Here is a 22,017-nt window from a genome sequence, read left to right as displayed (position 1 = left end):
CCTTTACCAAGTAGGGAACGATCGGAGTTCGTAAGTTCACGGGAAGAAAGGTTGATGACGTTACGGTCTTTTGGTAGTCGGTCGGCATCACGCATTGGAGGGGAATTATTACTTAGATGCATTTCAGGGGCGTGCTGCATATTAGGGTTTGAGGCTACGGCAGAAGTGGACAAGAAATTGGGCGCGTTTGAGGCTGTGTTATCGGCGGTATGATGTTGTACGTTATCCCGAGTGAGCTTTTTTTTCTTTCTGTAGTTTTAGGCTCACTCGTTTCTTTTGAAAGAACTCGTCTAGTTCTGCTCTATGAGACTCAGATAAGGTGGTTGCGTTTGCGACGGTGTTTGCCTCCTCTGACAGGGAATTGATTGTATCTTGACACTGCATAATTAGTATTTTGGTTAGGGCTAGGGACGTATTGTGCAGGGTTGATAGCCACTCTTTTTCCAGGTTTTGGTTAAGAGGAAACGTAGATATCTTACGAATCTGCAGTCCTCGCGGGAATTTTCCACTCCTTTCATAAGTAAGCAGAGTATTAAGGTGAGAGGAGTAGCGCGCAATTTTGTCCGCGATTTTTCTGAGTCGGAAAAACACCTGAGTGTCACTGCTAGTAGTTTCGTCGGGATAAATTGGTTCAGACTCACCGGTTAGTCAATCCTGCTTGTTAGACGTCTTCTGAACGTGGACGTGGTTCCGACTGCTCGCTGCTGCTTCCTGGATTGTGGGCCAGGCTGGATCAGGCGTCCCGGTGACTCCTTCCTTGTGGACAGGCAGCCGACGTAGAAGCCGGGGCAGTAGGGTTCGCACTCGGTGTGCTATCTGCCGGACTCCCTCGAAGTTAGGGTGCAGGCCGTCGGCTGCTAGGACTCTCGTCGGGGGTTGTCGATGAAAGCCGTGGTCCAGAAAGTAGAGGTCCGGCGATCGCTTGCACAGGTCTCGCAGTCGCATGTTGAAGCCGTAATGGAACTCACGGCGCCTGTCGGGATAAGATCGACGGCGGTTGAAGGAGCGGGGTAGAATAAGAGTACATACCACTAGATCGATGTTTCCGCGGGAACGGATGTGGTCCAGAAGCTGCACGTAGTGCTGGATGGCCGAGTCGGGGTCGCTGTACGGCATGTCGTTTGTCTCACAGTGCAGGACGACGACGCGCACGCTGGGGGTAGCTGGTCAACCTCCTCCAAGAAGTCCGAAATGCGGCCTCCGCTCCTGGTCACGAACATCGTTGGGGCAGTTCGGGATCTTGGGTCAAAATGGAAACGTAAGTGTTTAGTTTGCGAGTCACCAAGAACTGCAACAACGGGGGCATAAAAAGGGTACTTCCTCATGGGCATCTTGGGTCCGCTTCTGTCAGTGGTCATCGTTGAGGTACAAGTTGAAATAAACGAATGTGGTTGACCACGAAAAATAAAGGTATTCAATAAAGATCAGAAGTGGAGACGGTGCTTCTACAGGACAAGGAATAAAAGGGGAACTTTATTAAAAACTAAGAGGGAGTATTCGACGTTTCGACAGCAGCGCTGTCTTCAACAGAAATGGGATATTATGGTGACGCAAGACAATTGCAAAGAATGAGAGGGGAATATGTACAAGGGGAGAGGGCAGCACACGTGCTTTGTCAAACAAAGGTAAAAGGGTACAATGAATCACAGGCAGTCATATTCTTCGCCGGAGGGCAATGATTTCATGGGGTGACCAACCGGGGAGTCTGAAAGACATACAAAAGAGTGTATGTATTTTGAGAGAATTAGGAATTTAGGTTGCGAACTGTTGAGAGGACGCCGGGGTCCTCGTTAATCTGGCTTTTAAATTTGTAGATCAGGAACGATTCTCTTTGTTCTCTAAGGCGTTGGGATGGAAAACCCGATTGCAGAAGGAAAATGGCTATGTCGTTAATTGAGTGGCCGGGTTTACTAAAATGTCGAGACACTGGCAGATTAGGTTTCTTTGATACGTCGGACCTGTGGTTGTTGGATCGGATTCTGAAGGATGTAGCTGTTTGACCGATATATTGGGCCTTGCACTCATTGCATTGAAGGAGATAAAGGACGTTAGAAGAGTTACAGTTAAATGGACCATCAATTTTTGTGCGATAGCTGGAATTTGTGCTTTCTACTCTGGTAGCAGTTTGCATTAATTTACAGATCTGGCATCTGCGTCCGTTGCATGGTTGACAACCGTTGTGTTCCGACGGCTTATTTAACTTGGCGTTCACAAGTCTGTCTTGGATGTTCCTTGCTCGACGATAAGTAACGCGGGGTGGTTCCGGGAACACCTGACTCATACGGTCAGATTGGGTGAGGATTGCATAGTGCCGTTCAAGTATGCGGTTTACGTCCAGGGCATAACCGTTGAAGCTAATAGTGAGGTTTACCGAAGAATTCTTATCGGCTCGGGGCTGTGTTTGGAATAGGTTCTCTCGATCGGTTGATCTAGCTCTGGCTATGGCATCTTTTACGACCTGATTAGGATATTTTCTATCTGTGAAAGTTTATTCAAGGCTCTCAAGATGATTGTCTAGTTCATCATCGTTAGAACATATTCTCCGGTAACGCAGCGCCTGACTATAAGGGATAGCTAGCTTAGTGTGTCTGGGGTGGCAACTCTGGAACGATAGATACTGTTGGGAGTTGGTAGGCTTTCGATACAGACTGGTGGTTATGATTCCATTATGTAGTTTAACTTCCACATCCAGAAAATTAACAGCTGAGGAGGAGTAATTGAATGTAAATTTAATACTGGGGATGTACTTGGTTAAAGTCGTTAATATAAAATATATATGTTAAATATATATATATATATATGTTTACAATTTGATCGTGCACTCCCAGCCAAAGACAGCTGTTTCGCTCTACTTGGAGCTCGTCAGCCTGGCGTAGGGAAGTGACACGATCTTGGGTGGGCGCTTACAGTGCGTCTCGGCGAGACGTCAATGTTCCACGGTGACGGCGCCACCTGTGGAGGCCGCAGTGCAAGCCAGCAAGTACATAAAAAAAAGTAAAAAATAGCCGAAGCTCTGTAGAGCTTCGGCTACTTTTTACTTTATATATATATATATATATATATATATATATATATACTGGCGACCCCTGGTTTGCCAACTCCGAACGATGCGCAGCTACCTAGAGCTGACGAGCCGCAAACACAGCGGAACACGTGTCCTCTGGTGCTGTCGCATCGTTCCATGAGTATCTGATTCTCTGCGTGCAGCCATAGAAGCCATCTTAATCTGTAATTTTGAATTCCAAACACGTCTAGTTGTTTCACAAACACTTGTTTCTTTAATGTCTTTTTCCCCTCATTATATGTATATATATATATATATATAGGATATACATATATATATATATATATATATATATATATATATATATCAAGGTAAGGGAAGTTATATCCATGGATGAATAACACAAATAGAAAAAGTTATTTTTCTCAGGTTATTGCGTAACTTATCACTGCTGATCCCGACCTGTCGACATGCAGCATAACCTACCCGTGCTTTCTGTGCTTTCCTGGTTTCATCAAACAGGTTACTATCAGTACTACGGTGCACACAATGAAAAGGTAGATCATTGAACTAAATTAAACGACACTGAACGGATAACGCGAACAAGTACTTGGTAGGATTTCATTCCCTTCAAACTCACGCAGCTCTTGATTCCTCTGTCCAGTCAAATTTTCACCGGAATTGTTTCTCCTAAAAGCTCACAGCGTGCAACGGCAGTGCTACGAAATTGATCGTATCACTTGATCATCAGCTTAGTTATCTGATAGCTAGTATTTCGCATCCGCTCGTACCTGTGCCGGACTACGACGCGAGCTGCCCCAGTTTGTTTGTCCCATTTGTGGCGATGTCTCACCGCGGATTGGTGGGCGCCGGTCACCTGGTCGATATGACGTCATCACGACGTGTAATATATGTCGTCACTTCCACTACGCTTTCGCGATTTGGAAAAAAAATGTCGTGTTCCTTCCTTACTTTTTCTTCCTACAAGCCGTAATGGGAGGCGCGTCTCTTTCCGTCTTGTGTTTCTTTATTTTTATTTCCTGCCCAGGTAGCGTCTATGCTGCTCCTGACCCTTTGCCAGGTGCGGTCAACCTTACTGCGCATGCGCTTCGGTCGCGGCGCTGTGCTTAAATGAGATGGCTCTGCCATGGAGGAAGGTAAGAGAGGTGGCACCCTATTTCTCTGAGAAGTGAAGCCGAGATTGGGGGCCACTCCAGTGACATCTCCGTCCGCCTTCCCGTTTCGGTTACATACGTCTCTATGGGGGCCCCCAACGCATAGTTTCGGAATTGGAGAGGTGTGGCCGTAACGCGCCTAAGTGGCCCCCAAAGTGGCACGTGCAAACGGACCTCATTTGGCCATTCAGGTAACGTGACCCTCGCATGGCTCCAAAGAAGGTACAGCTCACCGTCCTATCCTCACGTCACTTGTCCCATGCTTCTCTTTTCTGTCGAACAGCCGTTGTGGCGCCTCCTTTTCTTCTTTCCTCCATGGGATGTGCGCTTCTCTTGCAACAATCTCATGGCGTAGGTTTTACCATGACACTCATTTCGCGAGAAGTGTCCAGGAAAAATCGGCGCTCTCCCGCTGCAAGCAGATTTAAAGCAAGCAGCTCATTTAAAGGTCAGCTATGCCGATATCCCAAACAGTCGAAACGGTTGTGATATTCTGACAGCCCACATCCAGCTCTCCCCAAAATGCACCTTCATTCTCCCAGTTCGGTACAGTACCATGTCAAAAAATAGATAATTAATTCCGAAACACACATGGGCGCAGCCATTTTTATGACGTAGATGCACCAGAACGGGCATTGTGACGTGTACGCGACTTCGTACTTGTGCGTGGATTCCAGCTACGGCTTTTCGTGGCTTCACGTATCTGTGCTTGAAGATGGCGGACAGCCCGTTCCACTGGTTCCGTGATAAGTAAACAGTGCAGCAGCTGCGAACTTATTCGTGAACCAACCTCCGTGCGATGCTGTGACTGGAATTCGTCGTTTGTGTTTTGTGAGCACGTACAATTTGTATCAAGTCGCGTCTGCGTTAGCCCCTTTACAGCACTTGCCCATTGTAGAGACTGACGTTTCGACATCCGTCTTTGCAAGAAATGCCGACACCGTTTTATAGTTGCCGGAAAAATCGTGCTATGTATTTGAGAAACCGCATACTGCTATGGGACAAGCTTTACGTACGATTCATCAATGTGCAACACCGTCGACGATGGTGTGGAACGATGAGCGACGTAAAACGAAATACAAGTCACATTTTAAAATTTCTGTGGGATTCTGTGTGTTTTCCAGAAGCTTTCTTTCAATCACACACTCCCATGTCACGCTGCGTTGTGTGGCACGCTACAAACTACTGCATTTCATGTCTAACATCTGTATATTGTTTGTAATTAGCACCGTAGCACAAAAACATGCACACGAAAGCTCCAAAAGCCATGTGGTTATGCACACTACGCAGACGCAAAAGAAATACCAGAGCACATTACAAATGATGTTTTTAGAAATGTGGGGTCTGAAGAGTTAGGGCATAGCATAGATCCTAGAAATCAAATTAGTGGGTGCACCTTATCCTTCTGTAGAGAGCTGTTTCAATTTACAACTCAGCCCATGGGGTATAAAAGTGTTAGAGGCAATTATGTGACTTGTCGTACTGGGTGACGTCACTGGCCAGCCTCGGAATTAATTCCGTACTCAGGAATTATTGCACAAATCACTTTGTATTTAATATTTATCATGGAGGACATGATAGGCAAGATGTAAGTTGCAACCCTGTCTGCAGCATTCTAGACTGCCTCTTACCTTTACAGTTAGAGACAGGTTACCAAACCATTCGCAAAGGGCAGTCTTACAGGGGCCGTGTAACTTGAGTTTTGAATTTATATAATTTATAAAAAAGAAGTTATAAAAAATAAATAAAAAGCCGTCAGGGAAGCAATGATTTAGCATACCCATTGCACATGAAGCACAATTACATATGCTTGTGCATCTATTATCTATCTAATCTTCTGAACCATATGTGTGGCTGCGTACGAAATTATTTTTTATGCGCATGCTCTACCTTCCTGGTCCTACATGTGCACACTAATAACAGTGAATATATGTGAAGCGGCAAAAAGCAGTGCTAGACTCTACCATCATTGTGCCCCTTTAACTTTTCCACATTTATGTCTGGTGAACAGGGAATATCTCACTAGAAAAGACGACATTTGTGCATTATTTGGCAAGCAAATAAATATATTTATTTACATTTTCCATCAGTCAACAATGTTGTGACCTGGTGAAAATATTAATGTCAACAAGGAAAGTACTTATCGCTTAAAGAAAGTCGCTTATTGTACCTCAGCGCAGTACAGTTTCAAAATTAACAAACTGCACAGGGGAATCACATAAAGCTCCAATAATAGGCTGGGCAATCAAAGCTCCAAAAGACAAAGTAGTTCAAGTAAAAAATCTGAATGGTTGGTTGCCATTGTGATATGTACTACTATGTACACTTTATGAGTGGAACATGTTACCTCATTGTACTGCCTCCATATGAGCACTAGAACAGGCAGCTTTTCAGGTCGCTGTTTTCGTGTTTTTCTATGTTCTTTTTCAATAGCAAACGTGGCCATAGTAAAACACAAGCAGCCAAGGACAGGATGAGACATCTACAATGCGACTGCTAGCTTTCAACTGATATATTTATTAGCAGACTCTGGAATATATACATATATGCTGCTAACCAACCAACCAATTTAACCAACAGAATAACAGAAAAGAAAAAAAAGGTTATATATCTTCCCCCTCTCCTCATTCCGTTTCACAGGCAGTCCTAGTATCATTCTGAGTGTGCCCGTGCGTCCCCTTTGACATAACGTATCTCGGGCAGAAGCAAATCCAACAGTGGACTGCTTACACATGCAACTGTCTTGGATTTCTCTAACCACTTGTTGCTTAAACGCTGCCTTGAGCTCTGTGTTCTGGAAATTTAGGCAACATGCAGAGTCCGTGCAATGTGTTGTCATGTTTCTCGAGGGCATCAAAAGTCTGTCCTTGGCTGCCTGTGTTTCACTATGGCTCTCAGATACAAACTACCCCGTTTCAACACAGTAGGAAACACAGATTTGTAAATAGCAGATCTGTTGATTGCACTGTACATACGCCTTCTATAAAGGATCATAATGGATACTACATCTTGTGCGATAATGTCAGGAATACAAAAAGCTAGATTTGAAACAACTCGTACGTCGTAGTAGTGGTATTTGTGTGAAGCTACGCAATTCCTGCCCTGCCAATAATTTAAACCATGTGTTTCATCTGCCAGCATGATGACCCCCTGAAAAGCAATTCTCACTTGGCTGGAACTACCGGTTGTGAAACCTATCCCTAACACGTGCAGCCATCAGGGAGGAAAACCAAGGGCTGCGGTGGAAAAGACAAACACACACGGGCTATGTTCTCACTGTGTATCAGCTGCTCTGGCTGCATGGCTTGACACGATACGCCGGCGAAAGCTAAGAAAGAAAATTAGTTGTTAAATGTACAATACATAAACACTTGCCATAACATGACAGTTTCCTTCCTGCATTCATGCGCTACTATTCATCCCACTTAAAGAGTGCACTAATTTTTTTGATAGCATTACACGCTCGTTTGACAGAACTTGAATAAGATCACATAGCAGATAGCACACGATAAAAGTAGAGTGAACATATTGTGCAACTTTCCATTCACGCTTAATGGCCGCAGCAGTAATGCATTAAGACCAATGCTAAGTTGTGTTGAGAAACACCACTTTCTGTTTGCCATGTCTAAATGAAACGTACATGACCTGATCCAAAGTAACTGTTCTGAGTCTGGAACACAGAAAGGGAAAAACGCAACACACGCCACAACATTAACAGATAGGCAAATGAGCTGTGGTGTGTGGCAAATGAGCTCCACCTTGGGACAAAGTCAACAAGTAATTCACCAAAAGTCAACAGTGCCTGAAATGTAACATCTCTGACTGGTAGCAGGACGTTCCACGTTCAATTCCTGGTGCTAATACTGACTGGCTTTTTCATGAATTATTTGTTGAAGTTTCCATGTGCTTGAGAAGATGAACCATTCCTCAACCACTGTATCCTCATGAGGTGATGAGGGTTTGTCATCCCAAAGAGACTCCCATTCTTGCATGTGTTCTTACGGTTGCTCACCACTGCAGAGCAAAAAAGGATTTAATGACAAGAAAAGGATAGTCATGTTTACTTTATAATGATTGTGCACAACAGAAAGAAGATTTTCGCACAGAAGGCTGTACTTCTTGAGGTCTAACATCAAGTTACAAAATTCCAGAATATATAAAACATGTTGTAAGGTAGAGAAGAAGTAGAGCGAGGCTTGGTACAAATATACAAATAAAAATACAAACATAGTATAATAAAATAAAAGAGGGTATGACGCCATCAGTTTTGAACAGACAAGGGATGAGTTGTGTAGCATAATACATGAATTACCACAGCGGCCAGATAAGTATTTGGCACCAAAGGCATTCACGGGCGACACATTCAGGGAAACAGTGCTGCAGTGTCTTGTCAACTCATCCATTACCGGCCTGAAACTGATGGAGTTGTATTCCTTTTTTTTTATTATATATGGTTGTATATTTATTTTTATGTCTGTACCAACCCTCGCTCTCTACCTTACAACATGTTTTATATATTCTGGGATTTTGTAACTTCATGATAGACATTAACAAGAGCAGCCTCGTGCACAAAAGTCTCGTCTCATTAAAATTTAGATGCTCTCAACAGTCTTCTTTCTGTTGTGAATCTCTATCACAGCATACCTGCACATTGCTATTCTATGTATTGTGAGTTTGCAGTAAGATTATGGACTTTGGATAAAAAGACTACAGAGCACTGCTCAGGTATTTTTGCCTATCGGACAGCATGTATGCGGTATGCACACAGTATTTGTGCACTGGACCTACTAAAAATGTAATGAATGTGGCATTGCCCACAGTAATGCACCAAGTTCAACACAAGTATTGTAGAATTCAGGTATTTTAGCTTACATGTCAATCCACTACCACATCCAGTGTGAAGTTGTGGCAAATAAATAGTTCCCATTTTTCTTAGCTCTCAGAACACAGACAGCGAATTAATAAGAGTACACAATGTTAACATGAATTCTCGGCTATTCTTCAATCAAAGATTCACAGATAGTAATGCCACCTTCCTCAATGGACGTTGATGACAGTGAAAACTCAACTTTATCAGAGACGACATCAGCGTCTGCGTGTCAGAAAGGATTGTATGTCCAACAGTAATCCAGCTAACAGTAACAAAAATGTGCAAAAGACAAATTAGCTGAACTAATGTAACGTACCTTCTATATCAGACAATGAAGCTTGTACCACCTCATCCACAGGAACCACTGTCCAGACAGCAAAAGTGCTTGAGCTGGGAGATAGCAGCTAATCGGAATGGCGACCTTTGTTTTCCACCCTGAAAGCACAGGTTGTAAAGTTGAGGATTTACAGAGAGTGGTGTCAAGATGTCTGCATGAGAGCGCCCATGAAAAGTGGAACATAGATGAATACTCAAATTATAACATCACATTGTCATACTTGTTGGTGGCACGTACTCTGCAACTAACGCGTCAGCACTTTCTTCGCGCACCAGATGCAAGCCAGATCCTGCTTCATTTCCGCCTTCAGCGTGCACGTGTGGTAATTCAGAAGTTAGATTATCAATACTATTGTGTTGTTAATCGTGGTTATATCAGAGTAAGCGCAGTAGGACAGCTGCACAATCGGTTGATGAAGCTTGCTATTTTTATTATGAACCTCGACTTACCTTTTTGCTCTCGTTTTTTGCCTTGATCCTCCGTGGCACTTTCAAATTTGTGTGTCGGGCACCTCAGATTTTCATCAGACGATTTCGTGCCGAGATTCCAAATTGCCTCTCGAATCGCGCGTAACCTATGATAACATTCGTTGACGAAATCCTTGGAGTGGAACTTAGCAGGCACCGCTGTCGCTGTCAGCCTGTCGCTGTCAGCTTCGAACTGCTTGGTCTTTTGGCAGCTTATAATAGGTAACACTTGAATGCTCCGATGAATTGTTCTAACAGCGTAGCACCGTCGCATTTTCGACAACTTCGCCGTGGCATATCACGTATCATATCGCTCCAGCCCATAAAGGGCAAGGTCAGAACGAGGAAGTGCACTTTCCAAACGCCGCCGTGCCAAAAAAATATTCACATGGTTTGTTTCCGGATTAGCAATAACATAACAGCCGTTTGCTTATGTACGATGCACAGAGGACGAAACGAGCCAAAGACAGATAAACCGAGAGCTGTGACGTCGGTGCGCCAGTGCGCAGGGTTTGCCAACGGTCTGACGGGCGGGCGTGGGAACTAAAAAAATGTTTTCTAAAAAACTACGAACAGTTGGAGCAAGATATTTCGCACACATATTCAGTGTTCGCCAATGAACACACAGCGCGAGTATCGCTCGCTTCTGCGGCACTTCAAAATCAGCATATCTGACCTTTAAAGACGGCATTCAGGCCGAAATGCGTTCCGCTGTGAAATTCCGCTTCTCGCACACGTGGTTACGAACAGTGAATCAAACCTGAAGGTAAACGTAAAACGTTTATTTGCATATATTCATCATATCACTAACTAAGGAACATACACAACAACACACTACCCTGGTCAAATGAGCAATACGTTTGAAAATGAGAAAAGAAGCTGTCATGGATAGGGACACCGGCATACGCAAGAAACGTAGAAAAATGAGTAAAGTTAAAATTTCTGTGTGTCCCCCCCCCCCCCATTGGCGGGTGACGACTCGTTAAACAAGGACAATCGAACCCGGGGAGGTACCCGGGTTCGAATCCCGGTGCCGGCTGTGCTGTCTGGGGTTTTTCCTGGGTTTTCCTCAGACGTTTTCAGACATATGTCGGCACAGTTCCCTTAGAAGTCGGCCCAGGACGCACATTTCCCCAGGCCGTCAGTCGTGACGTTGCCCACCTCTGTGAGGCCGACAACGGCAAGCCCTTTCACCACCACCACCACCACCACCTATAGCAACGCTGCTTCATCTTCTTTTAACGTTACGTTGAATACATTTAGGTTTCCCGCCAAGGAACTTTCATTACAAATGGTTACTTACATCCCCATACCTACACGCGTTTGTGATAGATGCCTCTATTACGATTTTTTTAATATATATATATATGGGATGGTGATGCGTTCGTAAGCATCTCTCACTGAAGACTGTTGCTACAGCGACTGTTTTGGATATTATTGTCCGGGTGAACGTCATCTGCGTATGCTGTGTCTTTGTCGTTTTAATTTATTTTAATTCAGCTAGCCTTGCTTGGTTTTAAAGCAAAATGCTATGTGCAGGAAGTATATCGATGATAACAGAAATCACGTCATATCAATAAGAGCAATCATGTTCTGAATGAGAGCACGAAACATGCGCGCCCTACAAAACGCTGATACTCATACAGAAGTTAAGGAACAGTAATACAAGCTATTTTGTCTTGTGACGTGAACCGTCCCTATGGCCAGGGTTTTCTTCCTCACGGGTGACGCAGCACGTATTCAGATGAAACTGCGAGTGCCCCTACTCAGGCATATTTATGGCTGTAAATATATATATATATAAAGGAAGTCGCTATATATAGGGAGTGACTTGTTCGGGAAAAATGGCTTTCTCAGATTCGGGGGCTAAAAACCGGGCGCTATTTTTAAATCTGTAATTCAGGGAGAAATCGGACGATAATTGTGCCTTCGGGTGTTATCGGCTGTTTTTATTTCTCCTCTTGTCTATTAAGTCCTTTCCTAATATCTTTCTCCTTTTTTTATTTGCGGAATCGTGACCTTCTAGCGGTAATCCCCAAAGGCATAGACAGTGTTGACACACGTGGGTGTATTGATTGACCCATTATTACATGTGTTACACGTGGCGACCTCTGTTCGTCTTCATTGGAAACGTCACTTGAGGATTTCATAGTGACTAGAATTTGGGGAGAAATCGGGTTTAGCAAGAATTGGTCGGAGGTCAGTTCGGGGGAGGGGGGGACAACAGTGCGGAATCAGGTTTAACCCGGAAAAATCACTCCCTATCTATATAGTTTAAACTTATTGGGAATACAGAAAATCCAGATGTAAGCCAAGTCTCCAGCCAAAAGCGTTCATTCAAAGCTAGTGAAGTCAACCCAACTTAAAGGGACCGAAAAGTGAAAAATAACCCCCATATTTTTGCCCACTGTCGTGCACAACATCGTTGTTTGATAAGACACAGAAAGCGTTACTTCTCAATTCGGCATATTTTTTACGTATAAATATTTTGAAGATTGCCGGAACATGGACGGTGCTGCCAGCGAACGCCGAAAAAGAGCAACTTGGGTTTCGGGTCAGGGCTCCCAGGGATTGGTCAACCCTTACCACGTGAGAGTTGATTTTGTAGAGAACAAAAGTTCACGCACATTATCTTACAGCTAAACGACATTTAAAAAAATGACGCTCACTTCCATAGCTTTTACGTTAATAAAGCATTCAGCTACTTCGCCGCTACGAGCTACGATCCGCCGCGCCATCTGCAAGGCCATCTGTGTTATCGCGTTTATTGTTTACGTCGTGGGTGGTCATGTTGGTCGCGCGAAGCACAAAGTATAAGTGAATGACATGTTCGTGGCTGTTGTGTCAATTATTCGAGAGACCTACATATGCCTGGTGTAGTTTTGGTGTTGGGGGATGCAAAAATCATGTTCGTTCACCATCGGCGGCGGGCGTTTTCTACCACAAGATTCAACAGGAGAGTGCGCGAAAACGAATGTGGTTCGAAACACTCGGTTATTAGATGTACCAGTCGTGTCGTGTGTGCTGAACTCATTTTGCTGCCGATGACTACGAATATGCTGTAGAAGGCGAATTGCGAAGACGTAACGATTGCACTGATGCTCAGTACCCAGTGATACGGTTTGCCGAGGTGACGAGTTCAACACAACGTCTTAGGTACGTACAGGTGTCACACATGTGTAAATTATAATATAGCGATGACGTATTCCATTTAACTTATGTTATCCTACTTGTCCCGTACTCAACATTGTCAACATCAATAAATTTAATTTTAGGGGCCTTCCAGTGTTGAAGTGGCGCAAGACTGCTTCGTGTGTGTGTGATCCAGGCACTCAAGTTGACATGACAGAAATAGCTGAAAGCAGGTATGCAAAGTCCACAGATGGAAGCACTAGATTTGTTGCAGACTTTGTGACATTTTTTGGAGTCTTTGGACAGGTGCAGAACATAAGTATGACGTCAACAATAGGAGAAGAAACCGATGAGTACTACTAGCTTGTTTGAAGGGTACAAGAATACTTCCTGTTGAGGTGTAGTTATGACTTCATGACTGAGGAACGCTAATTAATTTTCTAGAGAAGCATCCTCTACACTTGAATGCCCTATGAAACAGCGAACGTTCATTGTCTTTGAAGCCCCACTACTGGAATTGTTCAATGTGTGTCAGAGCTGTAGTGAGCCATACAAGGTTATCACATCATATTGGTCCTAAATTTGCAGAGTTCCCCTATCTCGGACGCAACTGTCATTTCTCTTTATTGCACTTCCGATCCTACCTTCTCAGAGATTAGTGTGGTTCACCATACACTGCATGGACACTGCCTTTCTCTACTCATGCTTTCGGTTTCTTGTTCTGTTGAATAAATCTTCACTTGAGTTTGCAGCCATCACGATGTCTACTGTGTTTGGCCCTCATCTATATTGATGTGCTATAATGGTATAGCACATCAACATGCCAACAACCTACCAACAACTACCAAACAACCTTGCCTAGTCCTACTTTTGGATGGAAACTACACGATGTGGTAACATCCACATATATAAAGTTTTAGTCGACGAAGATTTGCTGTTTTTGTACAACCTTCATTGTACATTTCTTTTGTCTCACTTAGCATGCCTGAAGAAAAGTTCTCATCTTCATCAAGATTATAGTTCCTGTAATCTTTTCACCAACAGATAATACAAAAGTGAACAAATGGTAAAATATAACAGCTTGTTAAATTCAAAAGGAAAAGACAAAACTGCTTATAAGTCTCTTGTTTATTTTGTTGCAGGTTTTACAACTCTATCAAGTACGTCAAAACATCAGAGGGCAGGAAGTCCTACTCTGTTTCCTAAATCCCTGGACAATAAATAAGAAAGATATAGTTTGAGTTGTGACAAAACGTTGCTTCTGCTTTTATATTATATTTCAATCAAATGTTACGATGCATTTGTAGTGTACACTGAAGCCAGTTTCAATTTGCAGGGCTGTCAAAAGTACTTTACAAAAGTACATATCAATTACAATAACAGAGAACTTATGCAATAAAGTATTTAGTCATTTTGGAGTACTATGCACACCAATGGTGCATGGTTAACTTTGAACCCAGATCAAGGGTTAATAATAATTGAAGTCAGCCCTCAAGTTCTCCTTTACAAATGTTAGTTGGTGACGTGATAATGAATCAGTCACAAGTACTCCGTTTAGCAAAACAGAGTTAATTAAGTGTTAAATCCCGATCTTGGTTCAAATATTAATTGACATTTGGAAACGTGGTCACTAAGAAGTGTACTAAAAGGTTATGAACACAGTTCAGCTGAATGACACTGATGAAAATTATCTTACTTACTCCTCACATATACAATTGAGACATGAGTATAACCTAGAAATACATCTACGCCCACAGGTCACTTAACCCTCCAGGAACAAACTAGTAATTATAATATGCTGTGACAGCAAAGAAAAAGGAATGAGAAAAACTTGCAGCAAGCACGAAATGAAAATATGCTGACATCAACATTTCTACAAGTCTGCTAACTGATGGGAAAGCATCCCTAATTGCATGCACGACGCAGATCGAGAACCAGTGGAGTACTTTCTATTGTATTTTCTCGGAGCACCCCATATCCTTCTTGTGAATGGAAGACCTCCTCCAACCAGGTGGTATAACGGAATTTCCTGTAGAAATAAGGGTTATCCGTCCAGTTTGCTGTTCAAGCAGCGCGTAAAGACCACACGGCGCTGCCGTGTATATTGCCATGCTCTTCGGTTTCTCGGATGTATGTAAAAGACACTTGCAGTACTTCGGTGTCAAGGCACAGTATTTCGAAATATTCGTTAGCTCTGATACAATTATCTGTCTGCCTTCCACACGCATTCTCTACCTCTCAGCAGCAAAAACCGTAGTATCCATCCGTAGTATCCGTCGGTTTGCATTTCACACATGAACACCTGCACGACGAAAAAACAGCGCTTGTTTCGGCTTACACAAGTGCTTCTCCCTGATACATGGAAATTTCACAAATCAGTCCATGTTCACGGCACGGTGAGCTACTGCTGAGGACGAGTGTGACTCCGACTAATCTCTGGACGAGAAATCTTCTGCTGCGAAGAACACACTTTCCACCACCCTAACGCATGAACAACAGTTCTGTGTGAGCGACAGTTCTCGAATGCGGAATTCCAGCGCACTCATTTTCAAGAGGCTCGACATTCTCGACGTAGAAAGTGGTCACAAATGCCCACTGCCAGTTTCGTTTTCGCCGGATTAGCGCTCGGAAGTGCGCGTGTTACATGCGTCCTCGACAGATGGCGCGGGGTCATGCAATTGTTGACAGACTGCTCGGTTTCCTACTAGGTCCCTGGACATGCAATTATGTAAAATTCGATTACAGAAAAACAACAGCGATTTCAGCGGAGTTCTTTGATATTTGAACTTTTGAAAGTTCAAGCTTTTCGCTGAACATAAAGTTTCGATAGGTTTATATTCACTTTTCGGTCCCTTTAAAGAGACCAAAAAGCGAATATAAACCTACCTAAACTTTATGTTCAGCGGAAAGCTTGAACTTTCTAAAGTTCAAATGTCAAAGAACCCCGCTGAAGTCGCAGTAGTTTCTCTTCCATGAAATTTTCGATGATTGCATGTCCAGGGACCTAGTACGAAACCGACAGTGTGTCAACAATTGTATCACACCGCGCCATCTGCCGAGGACGCATGTAATACGCGCTTCCGCTCGCTAATCCGGCGAGAACGATAGTGGTATTGGGCATCTGTGACCACTTTTTACGTCGAGAATGTCTAACCTCCTGTACCTGAGTGCGCTAGAACTCCGCATTCTAGAGCTATCGCTAGCACAGAACTTCTGTTCGTACGATAACATGCCGGGAAGTGTGTCTGTCGCAGCAGAAGATACGCCGTCCACAGATTTACCAGGGTCACCGCGCCGTCCTCACCAGTAGCTGACCGTGCCGGGAACAAAGACTGGTTACTGAAATTTACATGTGTCGGGGAGAAACACTTGTGTAAGCCTAAACAAGCGCTGTTTTTTTCGTCGTGCAGCTGTTCATGTGGGAAATACCAGCCGATGAATACGGTGGACGACTGTTTGTGCTGCCGAGAGGTAAATGCGTGCAAAAAGCAGACAGACATTTGCATCACAAACAACGAATATTTCGAAATATACGAAATACACCGAAATTTCGAAATACACCGAAGTCCTGCAAGTGTTTTTTTGCATACATCCGACAAACCGAAGAGTATGACGACATACGCAGCACCACACAGTGTTGCACTTTCCGCACGTGGATTTACCGGCCGGTTCTCCACTTGACTCTGCATTCTTCACTCACTTTCCTGCGGGATCGCAAGGTACAGCCACAACCGTAACAGCGCCTTTCGTCGACCAACACTGGTGTCAGTTCAAGAGTCGGTGTTGTTATAAGGACTTGCCATTCGATCGACAGTTGGGGCACGGCCTTGCTGAGAGCAGGATGATCTCACGATCTTCTTTGATACAGGTCTTGTCCTTGGCTTCTGCTGTGCATGCGTTGCACTTTCCGCACGTGGATTTACCGGCCGGTTCTCCACTTGACTCTGCATTCTTCACTCACTTTCCTGCCGGATCGCAAGGTACAGCTACAACCGTAACAGCGCCTTTCGTCGACCAACACTGGTGTCAAGTCGAGAGTCGGTGTTGTTATAAGGACTTGCCATTCGATCGATAGTTGGGGCACGGCCTTGCTGAGAGCAGGATGATCTCACGATCTTCTTTGATACAGGTTAGTTACATGAAAGGTGCCTCCTGTTTCCGTTCCAACCACATTCTCCTTGTTGCTGTGCCGTGCCCCGGCTCCGAGAAGCGTTACCTCTGTTTACATTGTTTAGTGTCGAAGTCACTGTCTAGTTTACTTGCGATTGTACCAAAATCTTTCTGTTGTACTGAACTTCTGCTGTTATGTTCCGGTGATGTCGAACAAAATCCCGGCCCTCCAATAACAAGGTCTAACGAGGAAATACTGACAATACTATTGACCTTACAACAGGGTCAGGAAAGCTTACTCCATGAGCTTAGAACAATGAAAGCTTCGCAGTCGGCGACCAAACAGGCCCTAGTATCGCTCACTAGCAAAGTAACCGCTATTGAACATGAAATCGCTAATGTACGCGCGATTGCCTCCGAGCTTACATCAGTCCGGTCTAGGATGAATGATCTCTCTGGTTCAGTCAATAACTTGAATGTCCGCCTTAATGACCTTGAAAACCGCTCTCGTCGCAATAATTTGGTATTTTACGGCTTTCCTGACTCGCCTTCGGAGACTTGGGCTGAATCTGAGAATACAGTCGTCTCTGCTTGTAGCACGCACTTGAAAATGACTATTGCTTCATCTGACATTCAACGCGTTCACCGCACTGGTCAGCACAACAGCACTAAAAATCGTCCCATAATTGTTCAGTTTACTTCAACTAAGATAAAGGACACAATCTTATCTCAGGGCTCTGCCCTGCGTGCTGCCAAGATTAGCGTCTCTCAGGATTTTTCTTCTTCTACCCGGTTGGCTGGGCGGAAACTTGTTGAACATGGTAGCTTACTCGGTGTTTCATTCAAACTGCGCTTCGACAAACTTGTAGCCAACAATAAGTGTTTCGTCTATGACCATGCGACGGACACTGTGCGTGAGGTACCATCGTAACTAGGCACTTTCTGTGGTCAGCCGCGTTCCCAGGTAACAGAGACCTCAATCTTATTCACCAACATTAGAAGCGTGTTACCTAAACGTGATGACTTGTATAGCCTTATGAATCACTGCTGTAGCGATATTTTTGTATTAACTGAAACTTGGCTGACCACTGATACTGATGACTCTGAAATCTTGCCTTCTTGTAACGATTTTGTTATTTATCGTTGTGATCGTACTAACCGTCGGGGTGGTGGCGTACTTATTGGTATTAGAAACACATTCCAGTCAATTCGTGTTGACACAGGTCCCTCCCCACTTGAAATGTGTTGGATATCCACCAAGCTAGGGCTTAGTGATATATTGATAGGAGTGTTGTATCGGCCACCTGGTGTTTCTAGTTTTGTGATTCTTTTTTCTGAGGTGCTCGCATCACTTTCAGTGTGCTTTCCGCAACATAATATGATCATCTTGGGTGATTTTAATTACCCCGGAATAAATTGGGCTATCCCCTGTGGTGGCACAAGGGAGGAAAGCAACTTTCTAGATATATGTCTAAAGTTTGACCTCACCCAGCTGGTTTCCGAATCGACACGAATAACCGCATCCACATCTAATATTATCGATCTCGTCCTCACAACAGACCCCGCGGTTTTTGTTGATCTTCTGTATCCGATATCCCTGAGCGATCATGGGGTTGTCATTGCTCCTCTTTGCTTTTCTTCTAAGCGTCCAAAGTGTAAAAGCAAAACCACTAAGCTGTATGATAAGGCCAACTTTGATAAAATCAACGAGGAGCTTGCATTGTCTTTCCCATCTTTCTCAGCATCTTTCAGACGCTATTCCATTCATTATAACTGGGAAGTTTTCAAAAATAAAATTCTTGAGCTTACAGAGGATTTCGTCCCCTCTTGTACAGTAAGGGGCACTCGTACACAGCCCTGGTATACGTCAGAACTTAAAAAACTGAGTAACAAGAAGAAGCGGCTCTTCAGACAGGCGAAAAGAACGCGGGTCTGAGTCAGTATTTGCTCTTTACCGCAACTGTGCCAAGATACTCAGAGAGACAGCACAGAATGCGAAACGTAGCTTCTATGCAAAAGATATTCCTAACATGCTTACAATTAATCCAAAGAAATTTTGGCGTGTTATTAACCCCAAATAAAACCAGGCGATTTCTCTGAAAGATGCTGATGGTTCAATTGTTCCCGATTTGGTTTCCTGTAACATTTTTAATAATGCATTCGCTAGTGTTTTTATTGATGATTCACGTTTTCAACCATCATTGTCGCGGCCGTACCAATTTCCTCCTATGTGTCCAATTAAGATCACACCTAATGGTATTGAGAATGTCATTGAAAATATGAAGCTGTCATCCGCCTGTGGCCTTGATTGCATCAATGTTAAAATGTTAGAGAACACAAAGGTAGTCTCATCCCAATGCTTATCTCTAATTTTTTCTCAATCTCTTGCCTCCGGTATTGTTCCTAGAGACTGGCGTTTGTCAAAGATAGTTCCACTCTTTAAAAAAGGCGATAAGCTGGATCCTCTGAATTATCGTCCGATAGCTTTAACTAGTGTCCCATGCAAAATCCTTGAACATATAATCTTCTCGCGTGTCTCCACTCACCTTGAGTCAAATAATTTTTTTCACCGTAACCAACACGGCTTTCGAAAGGGCGACTCATGTGACACCCAATTAGCTTGCTTCATACATGACATTCAGTTTAACTTAGACAATAACATTCGCACGGACGCCATATTTTTAGATTTCCCCAAAGCATTCGATACTATCATTCACCCAGGTCTTCTTTATAAGTTATCGCTACTTAACTTACATCCCCTTGTTTTTAGCTGGTTGAAAAATTACCTCCACAATCGTTACTAAATAACGCTGGTAAATGATGCCCTCTCTTCTCCATTACCTGTGTTATCCGGCGTACCCCAGGGGTCAGTACTTGGACCACTTCTCTTCCTAATCTTTATTAACGATCTTCCTAATTCCCTCTCTTCAAATATTCGCCTCTTCGCCGATGATTGTGTTCTCTACCGCAGCACATCTTCCGTTACTGATCAGCTAGCACTTCAACATGACCTTGATCTCATTTCCGCGTGGTGTTCTAACTGGAAGCTTTCCCTTAATACGTCTAAATGCTCGCACATTTCTTTCACGCGTTCTAGACAACCTTCTAACGCTCATTACACCTGAAATAATTGTCCTATTTCTATCTAACTCATATAAATACCTACGGATTCATCTAGTTTCGAATCTTAGTTGGACGACTCACGTTAATGCAATTATCAACGAAGCTAAACGTAAACTTGGATTCCTACGCCGTAATTTAAAGCATGCGCCACCATCTGTTAAAAGACTAGCATACACTACACTTACTCGTCCTAAATTAGAGTACGCTTCCTCTATCTGGGATCCGCATTTACTTACACTAAATAACTTACTAGAATTTTTCCAAAACCGTGCCGCACGGTTCATATCTAATGTCTATTACTATCCTTCTAGCATTGCATCAATCAAGCTATCTCTAGACCTTCCTGATCCTGTGTTACACCTGAAGTTTCTACGACTTTGTCTTTTTCACAAGTTTTTTCACAACACCTTTTTACGACCGAATTTCATCACAGCTGCTTCCTATACATCGCCGAGACATGACCACATTCTTAAAGTTGAACGTTTTCTATGCAACACTGACCAATTTTCTCGTTCATTTTTTCCGTACACATCCAACGAGTGGAGCTGTCTTCCTCAGAACATTGTCATAATTAACGATTTCATTGTATTCAAGCGAGAACTAGCCAATTTCCTGTGTATTTAATATTTCCGTGTTATTTATATTCTACTTGTGTTCAGGGTGTCGAACCGAAAGAAATACGGGTTCGGTTCGGGTTCGGGTTCGCGTTGTTTTGATTTCGTTCCGGTTCGGTTCCGGTTCGGCCACGCCAAGAATCGAACCGGTTCGCAAACCGGTTCGCAGCCCCGAACCGGTTCGCGAACCGGTTCAACGCTTCCGTTTTATATGTTCCATAAAACTGCTTTTATCAGGAAATGCGTGGCTAATAGCTTACTGCTGTTGTCTGCATTGACGTCTCTAGCGGTGAGGTAGCCCTTTAGCGAGAGAAATGAGGAATGGATGAACACTTATTGCAAATAGAGTCCACGCTGTTGAAGCGGTGCAGTCCTGCTACTTTCTGTTCCCAAAATCTCTTTTTTCACACGCACAGTGCCAGCGAGACACACTTAAAGGAAGCCTAATAAGATGGACAGCGTAACATAGACGACAGTACTAGCCGGCACACTGCCTTCGCAACGTGAATCGATCTGAAACCGTACTGAAGCATGTCGAAAATAAGCCTGCCAGCCTTACTCTGTCCGAGCTCACAGCAGTGTACTAATTAATCCACAACACAAAAGCAATATGTCACGACACAACTGCACTACCAATAAGCAGAACCACATTTACTTTTCAAGCCACGACCAATCAAACAGGCACCGTTCTGCGTACGCTCCTTTTCGACTTCTCATGTTTGTGACTTGTTTAATTCGTACTACACACGTGTAAAGGGAAATCTTGGGCGCTTATTTGATCGCATATTCGTCCTGTAGAGCTACATAACTGGCCTACTCTATTCCTGTTTCATTTGTCCGCGTGGCACATCGTCTCTGAAGCGATGCCGCGGCGCTCACAAGGACAACTGCGCTTCAACATGTTAAAAAGACACTGAAAGTATACTTACTATACGTCGTCGTCTCACTTCTAGGTCAAAATTTCTGAAATCCATGATATAGGCGCGTGATGATGATACCAGTGTGTCTTCGTTCGGGGATAGAGAGGAACTCTTATGCTGACTTCTTTTATGTCCGAACCGTTTTGTTGCGAACCGGTTACCGCTATTTTTTGTTACGGTTCTGCTCCGGTTCGGGTTCAACAGTGTCATGAAAATTTCGGTTCGGGTTCGGGTTCGGTTCCGGCAAAAATAACGGTTCGGGTAC

General features: G+C 43.7%; 1 long non-coding RNA gene across 1 annotated transcript; it reads right to left on the bottom strand.

Moving 5' to 3' along the window:
- Positions 1 to 230: 230 nt before the first annotated feature.
- Positions 231 to 21,796, bottom strand: LOC135383015 (uncharacterized). The gene is made up of 3 exons (XR_010419609.1): positions 21,762 to 21,796; positions 1,030 to 1,239; positions 231 to 973 (listed from the first exon to the last, which is right to left on the bottom strand). It is a non-coding gene; the product is annotated as an uncharacterized LOC135383015 (long non-coding RNA).
- Positions 21,797 to 22,017: the final 221 nt, after the last annotated feature.

The sequence above is a fragment of the Ornithodoros turicata genome, chromosome 2 (genome assembly GCF_037126465.1).
Source record: "Ornithodoros turicata isolate Travis chromosome 2, ASM3712646v1, whole genome shotgun sequence".
Taxonomy (NCBI): Eukaryota; Metazoa; Arthropoda; class Arachnida; order Ixodida; family Argasidae; genus Ornithodoros; species Ornithodoros turicata.
This window is presented reverse-complemented; position numbering and strand designations above follow the sequence as displayed.